Below are 11,477 nucleotides of genomic sequence, written 5' to 3' on the forward strand. Positions count from 1 at the left end.
GGGCGGTCGAGACAGATGCGTCAACCTGGGCATTCAGGTCCTCGGCGGTGCTCGCATCAGACGGAGTCGGTGGGGTCTTCTCAGTGCACTTGGGGATTTTAGAGGGTGGTTTGACTTCCGCGATCCTCTCGGGCGCTTACTCTTTTGAGCTCCCTCGCCCCCCCTGAAGAGCACGGCGTCAAGGTCGGAGTCCATAGCACCTGCACAGTTGCAATCAATGTTAGCATGGTGCTAACAAACTTAGAAGATATAATAAAAAAAACAAGTGGAGAAAAACCTAACTGGAACCCTCCTCCGAGCTTGAGCTCGGAGGCCATGAAATTCCCCCATCTTCAGAAGAGGCGAGGGGAGTACCTTCCCTATAGGTGGACGTCAACCTCAAAAGGTCCCTATAGTCATTGGTCCCGTATTGGATGGCTATTCCGTTCCATACCTCGTTCAGGCTATACATAGTATCGTATTGCCCGAGCCAGCTATCGAACCTATGAACCCGTTCATCTACCCAAGTCCACACATAACAGTGGTTCCTATTGTCTTTGCACAGAACTAGCCTATCGGGTTTGTGCTTTAACAGGGTGGGGGACCACATTTTCGAGCTTAGGATGACTGTACCTTGATCATCCGAGCTTGAACTCGAGGCTTCGTCGTTGGCCTCGTCCTCTGACTGTGAGCTCCTTCGGCAAACTGGAGGCGGGGGCCTCACCTCTCTCCTCCGGGGGAGGATGCCTGTTGGCAAGGGCACAAGCTCTCAGCGGTCGTATTTTTTGTTAGACCAGTCCAAGGTGGACTGGCCATATCCCAAGAGCCCGCAAGCTCGAAGTTTATCTTCATGCAGAAGGTATGAGAGCGATCTCCTGTCATAAGGGAGTTGGAGCAGGGTCTCCCTGTGCTCCTTCATCTCGTCAGAAAGAGTGGGACGATGATAGTTGGCTGGAAAATAAAATACATCCCAACTAAGTACAAGTCTATAGACAAAAGTTGGAACACAGAGATAAAGGAGGTGGGGTACTTACGAATCCGTCTGAACGAATAGCATCGTGACGGAGACAGGCCATCTGTCCAGAAGAAGGCCTTCTTAAAATCAGGAGGATGATTGGGAAGATCCTCAAACATATTTTTCTCCTTCGGGTAGCTCGAAAGGTAATAGAAACCATCTCCTCCCCGAGCTCGGGAGGGATTGCTTTTCAAACAGAAAAGATACAAGATCTCTTCTGGCGTGGGTCCTTCCCACTTAAGCTCGTTGTATATCGACTTCAGGGCAGATAGAACCCTGTAGGAATTAGTGTTGAGCTGGAATGGAGCCAACCCAATGAAGTCCGTGAAGTCCTTGAAGAAAGACTTCAAAGGCAACATCACTCCTGCCTTCATATGTTCCTGGCTCCAAGCCGCATACCTCAGCTTGTTGTCAGGATTTCCATCTCCTGAGGCGCGGCACCTTCGCTCTTGGGAGGTAGGAGCTCAACACCTTAGCGAGCCTGACAGTCTTATACCATGAAAGGCCAAGATATCGTTTATCTGACCTAGCGAGGTAACCGAGCTCCAGTAGTGCTCGGCCTCAAAAAATTCTCTCCTTGGCTGCGAGGTAGAGGGCTCCCCCATCAGTTAGAATTGAAGCTCTCCCGGGTTGTATGCGATCGTCACTTTTAACCTAGGATCAAGGGGGATCGGTCTGGGCCCTGAACCAGATTCTGGATAAAGTGCCTCTCGAAGGATTCTTCTCTTCTTTTCTATGACCTCGACGATTTGGCGGCGATAATGAGCTCGGATTTCTTCGTGTTCGCACGCGAGATCGTATTCACGAATTAGACGTTGGTTTCGAGAAAACATCGATTCTGGGCTCGGAGTTTTTGGCGAGTACGAGATGGCAAGCAGCGACCCCCACCGTCTTTCCAGATTCTGTGACATCTAGCGAGAAAGAAAAAATGGTGAGGGCCATGCACGCAAGGAGTCAAGAATTACGAGCTTGGCAAGACAAGCTAGGAAAGTGCTTGGGTACGAAACGACCTCGATCCTGGAAACTCGATTAAGGGTCAGAACGTGTATTCTACGAAAAAAAGGAGGGAAGTGGGTCTAATTTTTTATAATCCCGAAATATCAGGGAAAGAAATGGCGGTTGCTCAAAAATGGTATTCTTGGTTATCGTGCATTCTTTAAAACCAAGATTTTGTATCCGATATCTTGGTTTGCAAGATATGTCTTTTAATTTTTGAAAACCCAGAAAAAAGAGACCATGTTTGAGTTTGTTCTACATAAAAACTAGATTTAGAACCAGTAATGGGAAAACTTAAACATAAATACCTATTAGTCATGGCATCCTAGTATGGCAAAACTACAAAGTGAACCAGTGCATTCCCAGAAACTAAAAAAAAAAAAATAGCAAAGCCAGAAACTGATAAAGAAAATGTATACATATATCAGATACTTACACAATGAAGATGATGATTGCAGAGAAATCGTCGATTGAAGAAGAGCCTGCAAGTATAATCCCACGGTCTCGAGCAAGCTGACGGTCTTTTGTTTCTTTGGCTGGGAAAACATGCAAAAAGCAAGAACTTTCTGGGATATCCTATGGTTTCTCTTTGTCTTTTCTTTTTTCCTCTGATGGGCGTAAAAATAAAACAAGGAAGATGACTAGAGCCTCATATATAGATGATCAGAGATGGAAAAAAGGGGTTGATCCGGGCCATTGATCAGGATCCTTATAAGATCGGACGGTCAGGGACAAATGACAAGATGGCGCCGAAAAGGTGGCAGGTGAACGATCGTGGGCAGGTTTCCAAGGCACTCGAGTACCTTGAGTGGGCAATACCCAGCTGGCACGTGTCCATATTCGAACGTGTGTGACGATCCAGTTCCCGAGAAAAGTAGTTCAAAAGTTTCCTTCTCATAGGATTCGAACAAATACTTTTGAGGGGGAAAAATGTTACACCCAGATTTCGAGCCTTGAGAATTGTGATCTCGAAAGCTGGATTCGTCAGGTGTGAGCTCGCAATGTCTAGAACACGTGTCCGCAACCTAGGCACCGAATCTACAAAGCAGGTGGCAACCTCGAAGATGGTAGCCTCGAAGTCTTCACAAGCTCGAAAGACAGACATCGGAGTACGTCTATTCTTGGGTGGCCTCGGATCAGGGGTTCCGAGCCTGACATAAGTATGAGCTCGAAACCACATGATCTCGTGGAAAATATTACAACTCGAAAGTCACTAAGAGACCTGGGCTGGCACGGCACTGACGATGTAGATTGCTAACTTCGAACATCTTAATAAGTCACTTGGAGAGACGCAATCTACATTTATTGTTGTAACTTCCCTATAATAAAGGGATATTTATTATTCAGTTATACGCCCCCTGGTCTTCAGGGGACGTTTCCTTGTATATAGGAGTTACAGGCTTTTAAAGCCATTAAATTTATTGACATAAAGAATAACTTCCCAGAGACGTGTGGGATAGTATTCTGAGACTTCCTCTATAAATAGAGAAGTCCTGCACCTTTGTAAATGACCGAAATTTGGTGATCTTGAGAGAAACTCTGGAGAATTCATTCCTGAAGAATTTCCAGAAATCATCTTAAGTTCTAATAACAAAGACTTGTGGACTAGGCAGAGTTAACTACTGAACCACGTAAAAAATCCTACTTGTTTTATTGTATTTTTTCTGGCCATAACTATTTATTGTTTACATGCTCTATATTCATTGTTGACGAAAAACGGCGTCAATAGAAACTCTACCCAGAATGCACTTGATGGAGGAGGCGCCATCTGGGAGAATGTCGAACAAGGGCATGTTTCTTATGTGGGATGGTTGGGCACCTCAGGAGGGATTGCCTAGGACTAAGGAAGAAAGAACCAAAATGGGCGAACAACTTGACTCCAGCTCAATTGTTCGCTCTGATGCAATCAGAGTCAAAGGCTGCGGTTGGTCCCTCAGTGGTGACAAGTCAGCCTCCTAGTTCTGATTCTTATATTATGTTGATTGGTTCAGGTGCCATGTTTTTCTTTGATTTTTTTTAATCAAGTAGAGGCATAGACATAGTATGTAGATTACGTGGTTATGTTGTGATGAGAATTTGGAACCCTATCACCTACCAAGGAACTGGTAACTTTTAAGAGATGGGTTAGATTATTATGTGCAAAGATTCATTAGTTGACTTGACAGAGTTGGTTATGGCCGACTTTGATATGATCTTGGATATGGATGGGTTAGCCAAGTATGGGGCAATGATAGATTGCAAGAAAAAGATGGTAACCCTTGACCCTGAGGGTGAGGAACCCTTTGTATTTGTTGGCACTGTGCATGGACCCCGTATACCTATGATATCTATACTTAGAGCTAGAGACCTATTATGAGGGGGATGCATAGGATTCCTAGCTAGTGTGGTGGGTACCACTCAGGTTGTGCCAATGGGACTAGGACGAACCCGATTGGTGTGTGAATTTCTAGATGTGTTTCCAGAGGATCTGCCAGGGTTACCTCTACACAGGGAGATAGAGTTGTGATTAAGTTGGCACTAGGGATGGAACTAGTGTCTAGGGCACCGTATTGAATGGCTCCAGCAGAGCTGAAGGAACTAAAGGTTCACTTACATGAATTACTAGACTTGGGGTTTTATTAGGCCCAATTTTTTTCCATGGGGCGCACTAGTTCTCTTCGTGAAGATGAAAGATGGTTTTCTGAGGATGTGTATTGATTATAGAGGACTAAACAAGTTAACTATTACGAACATGTATCCTTCGCCAATGATTGATGATCTGTTTGATCAATTATAGGGTAAAACGGTATTCTCCAAGATAGATCTTTGTTCTGGTTACCACCAGCTGAGGATCAGGGAGGAGGATATACTGAATACTGCTTTTCGTACCAGATATGGGCATTATTAGTTCATAGTCATGTCTTTTGGTTTGACTAATGTCCCAGTTGCTTTTATGGATATGATGAACAGGGTGTTCAAAGATTATCTAGATTGGTTTGTGATCGTCTTCATCGATGATATTTTGGTTTATTCCCAGTCAGAGGCAGAACTTGAGCATCATCTCAGGTTGGTTCTGCAGAGACTGAGGGAGCACAAACTGTTTGCGAAGTTTTAAAAGTGTGAGAATAATTTCTAGGAACTGAAGCGGCAATTGATTACAGCTCCAGTTCTGAGTCTTTTGACAGATCAGGGGAAGTTTGTGGTGTATTGTGATGCCTCAAGACAGGGTTTGGGTTGCGTTCTTATGTAGACAGGGAAGGTGATTGCCTATGCATTACACCATTTGAAAGAGTGTGAATAGAGGTACCTCACTCATGATTTAGAGCTAGCAGAGGATATGACCAAAGCTGGAATAGAGTTACTGGCGGGCTAGTTCACCAACATTATGCTTCAGTCTATTCTTTGATAAAAGATAAAAAAAGAAACAGTTGAGTGACCCACAGTTGGGGAAGGATTAGAGGGGATGTCCTAGTTGGTAGCTAAGGACTATACAGTGTCAGGCATGGGTTTATTGAGGTATAAGGTGTTGGATTAGCTTATACAGGATCTTTATTTATTTTCATGTATATCTAATATCAAACAAATTAATACGAGATAGCCTAAAACATGTTTCTAAAATTGAATTCAAAGAGAAATAAAGAATAGAATACTTACAGTATACGCAGCGGAATTAAAGAGTCCTTCCTTCAGTTTCTCTAACTCTTGTATCCTCTCTGTCGCTGAGTATTATCAAGAAATTGAACCGATCTTCTATTTTCTTCACAATCTTCCAATGTATCCTTAGAACCACCTAGACTAGTGTGGGCAATTCTCAACACATGAGATAGATATAGAGAGAAGAAGAGAAAATAACAAAGAGGCTTAGAAAAGGACTTGTGTTTAGAGAGAATCTAAAACTATCAGAAAATCTGACTTGTGACTTATCAAACTTATTTTTGACTTCTCTCTAAGCACTCCTTTTATAGACTCAATTAGGCCATTTAATTCAATTAAAAAATCAATAAAATAATAGCCATTTTTAAGCCCTAGGTCGAAATTATCATGGGCTATAGGCCCGTGAAATTTCCCATTTGATTATAAGCCCGTTGGACTTAAAATCAAGGCCTGTATTATTTTCTATTGATTTAATTAATTAAATAATTATTTAAATCCTTTATCAAATTAATTATTTATAATTTGAACCTTGATTTAAATTTATTTATTAATTTAGATACCAATTTATCTTAATTAATAAATCTGCCATAATTTCTCTTTTCTTCTCAAAATTACACAACTCTGTGAAACTATCCAAAATTGACCTGGTCAACTTTGATAATTCTAATTGATAATTAAATCAATTAATTGAGACTATCTAGATGATTTTATCCAAGGTACAATGGGGACTATGGGACTATGAAATCAAGCTCCAATAAGTTATCATAAATCTAACAAATAAATTTACTAACTTATTAATTCCTCATGACTCCACTATAGACTTGGAATTGCACTCTTTAATTCATAGAACGCTCTATAACAAATATAGATACACTATTAATTATCCATTGTTACAACCATGATTTTCACTCAATCCTCTATAGACGGTCTACAATGAGATAGGACTAAAATACCGTTTTACCCCTCATTGTATTTTATCCTTAAAACACTTAGTTCCTTGTAAATGATATTTCAGTAAACTAATTTAATTACTGAAATGAGATCTCTATCATTTAACACCTTGAACCAAACTAAAAGGAAACCATCGTTTCACTTCTTCATCGGAAGCTATAGATGTTCATATCTATGATTAACACTCCCACTCAATTATACTATCGAGTTCCCAAGATGTAAGTATGGGCTAGTCCGTAGGGTAAGCTGGTAACGAACAAGTCAAAGAACTCAAATAATACAATCAGTTAGAATACTAACCACTCAGAATTGAGATTGAATTGACCTATGGTCAACTATATGATATGACTAGAATAAATAATAAGGGTATGTTTACTTATCTTATCAACTGTCAATATCGGTCCTGTCCGATGTAACAAATACATCCAATCTTATCTACTTTGCTAATTTTCTGGAATGAACATAACACTGTAATGTGTAAGTAGATCATATCGTAGATTGGCAAGTCAGTGTAAATCCGGTGCACTGACTAATCTTAGGACTAACTTATTTTGAACATATAATCATATTTATATTCCACTGTGATTACGTCACTATAAATAAGATTAGCTATATGCTTGGGATTTAATAGAAGTTTATATTAAACAAATAATCATGAAAATAAAACATGTGAGCAAAGTGATTGACCAAGTCAAAAAATGATTTCTATTCTTTTATTAATAACAAAATGAGATTACAAAGAATTTGAGTTTTAATTAGGGCATAAAACCCCAACCAACTCCCACTTGCACTAATTGAAACTAATGCCTTAATTCTACTAATCCCATTTCCTTGATATGCTTATCAAATGTAGCTTCTGGTAGTGTCTTTGTAAACGAATCTACAAGATTGTCTTCAGTTGCAATCTTCATAACCTTCACATCTCCCCTGGCCACATATTCTCGAATAATGTGATACTTCCTTTCTATATGCTTACTCCTCTTGTGACTTCGAGGTTCTTTTGAGTTGGCTATCGCTCCTGTATTGTCACAAAACAACACAAGTGGTTCATCCATTTCTGGAATAACACCAAGATCCGAATAGAACTTCTTTAGCCAGACTATTTCCCTAGCTGCTTCTGACGCGGCTATGTACTCAGCCTCCATGGTGGAATCTGAGATTGCAGACTGCTTTACGCTTCTCCAAATCACAGCTCCACCCCCAAGAGTAAACACCATTCCAGAAGTAGACTTTCTGTCATCGACATCAGTATGAAAATCTGAATCTGTGTAGCCTACAGGGTTCAGAACACCACCCTTGTAGACTAACATATAATCCCTAGTCCGTCTCAAATACTTCAGGATATGCTTAACTGTTATCCAATGTTCCGATCCTGGGTTTGACTGATACCTGCTCACTACTCCCACTGCATAGCAGATATCTGGTCTAGTACACAACATGGCATACATCAAACTTCCAACTGCAGATGCGTAAGGAACTTTTCTCATTGCATCTTCCTCTTCAAGAGTCTGGGGAGACTGCTTCTTTGAAAGATGAATTCCATGGCGGGACGGTAGACGCCCTTTCTTGGAATTTGTCATTGAGAAACGTTCAAGCACTTTATCAATGTAAGCTGCTTGAGATAGAGCTAAAAGTTTGTTCTTTCTATCCCTGATGATCTGGATACCTAGAACATAACTTGCTTCACCCAAATCCTTCATCTGGAATTAAGTGCTTAGCCAATTCTTCACATCTGATAATTTCTTAACATTGTTTCCAATGAGTAAGATATCATCTACATAAAGAACCAGGAATACCACTATTTGATTTGCCTTCGGTTGGTAAACACAGGGCTCTTCAATATTTTGTTCAAAGCCATAGGTTTTGATTATTTCATCAAACCTAAGATTCCAGGAACGAGAAGCTTTCTTAAGTCCATAGATGGACCTATTTAACTTACAAACTTTTCCTTCTTGTCTAGATACTTTAAATCCTTCTGGCTGATCCATATAAATGACTTCGTCAAGCTTTCCATTAAGAAAATATGTCTTGACGTCCATTTGTCAGATCTCATAGTCGAGAGCGGCTGCTATGGATAGGAGGATGCGAATGGATTTGAGCATGGCTACCGGACTAAAAGTTTCCTCATAGTCCACGCCTTATCTTTGGGTATAACCCTTTGCCACTAATCGAGCTTTGTAAGTCTCAATATTTTCATCAACACCTCGTTTCTTCTTTTAGATCCACTTGCACCCAATGTCCCTAAAGTCACTAGGTGCTTCCACAAGATCCCAGACAGAATTTGAGTACATGGACTCCATTTCCTGTTTCATGGCTTCGAGCCATAGTTCCTTTTCAGAGCTAGCCATTTCCTATTTGAAAGACAACGGATCATCATCACTAGTGTCACCAACAACCATATTGGTTTCACCATCCAAACCATAGCGAACTGGGTTCCTAGAAACCCTCCCACTATGACGAGGCTCCGTGACTGTTTGCTCAGGAACAGTGGTACTTTCTTCATTTAAATCGACTTGCATCGGTTGGACATGAAGAGTGGGAATTTTATCATTAACTTGCGTTGATAACGATGGAACATTGGTTGGAGTCAATTCTTTAACCATCTCCTCTAAAACTACTTTGCTGCGAGGTTTAAAGTTCTGGACATAGTCATTTTCCAGAAAGTAGCATTTGTAGAAGTAAACACTTTTTTTTCTAAATGACTATAGAAAAGTCCACCCCGAGTACCTTTAGGATAGCCAACAAACATGAAAACTTCAGTTCGCGGTTCTAGCTTTCCCTCCTTTTTCCTTAGGATGTGAGCATGACACCCCCAGATTCTATAATGGTGTAAACTAGGTTCATGACCAGCATTCTAAAGGTGTTTTGGGGATTGATTTTGACGGCACGACATTGAGAATGTCATTCGTGGTTTCAATTGCATGTCCCCAGAACGAAGTTGGTAGAGTTGAGTAACTAAGCATGCATCTAACCATTTCCAATAAAGTTTTGTTCCGGCGTTCCGCTACACCATTTTGTTGCGGAGTACCTGGGGTAGTAAGTTGTGATAAAATCCCAAGTTCAGTTAAATGATCTTGGAACTGCATATCCAAATATTCTCCACCCTTATCAGATCGCAAGATCTTTAACGTTTTACCTAATTGGTTCTGAGCCATTGCTAGGAATTCCTGAAACTTTGAAAATGTTTCTGATTTCTTATGCATTAGGTAAAGACATGAGTATCTAGAGTAATCGTCAATGAAAGTGACGAAATACTCAAAACCACCCCTGGCTTGTACATTCAAAGGTCCACAAACATCTGGTATACGAAGACAACTCACTTCTTACCAGTGAGGACGAACTACAAATTTGACCAGTATGCAGATCTCTATGTGAGAGAGATTATACGCCTTCATGGGATCCTGAGGTCTATCGGGTCGGATAGGGACCCTATCTTTGCTTCCAAGTTTTTGGGAAGTTTACAGAAGACGATGGGTACACATCTAAGGTTCAGTACAGCGTACCATCCTCTGACTGATGGTCAATTAGAGAGGACTGTCCAGATATTGGAGGACATGCTGAGAGCATGTATATTGGACTTTGAAGGGTCCTGGAATAAATATTTGCCTCTAATAGAGTTTTTCTACAATAACAGGTACCTGTCGACTATTGGAACAACACCTTATGAGATGTTGTATGGTGGGAGGGGTAGATCGCCCATTCAGTGGGATGAGATGGGTGAGAGGAAATATTTGGGTCCTCAGGCAGTTCAGAGGACCACTAAAGCTATTGGAAAGATTAGAGCTCGGATGCTCGCTTCTTAGAGTAGACAGAAAAGTTATGTTAATTCGAAACACAGGAACGTGGAGTTCCACGTGGGAGGCTATATCTTCCTTTAGAGTTTCACCATGGAAACAGGTGAAGAAATTTAGGAAAAAGGGCAAGTTGAGCCCTAGATTTCTAGGATCGTTTGAGATCTTGGAGAGGATCGATCAAGTGGCCTATAAATTGGCCTTACCTCCAGAACTGTCGACCGTACACAATGTATTCCATACTTTCATGTTAAGGAAGTATGTGTCAGATGTGACTCATGTGCTGAGTTACAAAGATCTGGAGCTATAGGAACAACCAATCCAGATACAATACAAGAAGGACTAGGTCCTGAGGAATAAAACCATACCTTTAGTTAAGGTATTATGGAGGAACAACAAGGTTGAGGAGGCGACCTGGGAGTTAGATTCCAACATGCAGAAAAGTATCCCAAATTGTTCTGGTAAAATTTTGAGGACAAAATTCCTGTAAGGAAGGGATAGTTGTAGCATCTCAAATTACCTAATAAGGCTTAGGACCTTGATTAAGGGGCCGGGATGGCAAATTATTGAAATTATGTGATTTAATTATGAAATATGCGTTTATGTGATATATATATCTATCATTATATGATTATGTGAGTTATATTATAATATGATTAGATATGCATGTTTAGGTGTATTAATATGCATGTGGGCCCGTTTCTCATCAGAAGGGCAATTTTTGTAATTTTTCCTGTTACGAGTATATTTGGTGTATATGTGCATATATGTGATATATGTGTGAGACCACATTATTATGTGGATATATTTGGGTTACTCGGCACGAGGCGATCCTAGGGAGCAAGTTAGCAGGAAAGTCCCAACGGGACCAATACTCGACTCGAGGTGAGTCAATGAGTATTTTGGGTATTTAGTACATTACTCGGATATTGGGTAATGGTAATAAATATTCGAGGATATATTCGAAGTTAGTGAGATTAGGAGGGAATTCTGGGGATTTTTAACATTTTACCCTCGGGGACGTTTTTGGTACCCCGAGCCTTGGAATTTGCTTAAGGTTACTTGAACTCTAAGTAACCTCTCATAACCGAACAACACAGAAAACTCTCTCG

Source organism: Humulus lupulus, chromosome 3 (assembly GCF_963169125.1).
Source record: "Humulus lupulus chromosome 3, drHumLupu1.1, whole genome shotgun sequence".
In the NCBI taxonomy this organism is placed as follows: domain Eukaryota; kingdom Viridiplantae; phylum Streptophyta; class Magnoliopsida; order Rosales; family Cannabaceae; genus Humulus; species Humulus lupulus.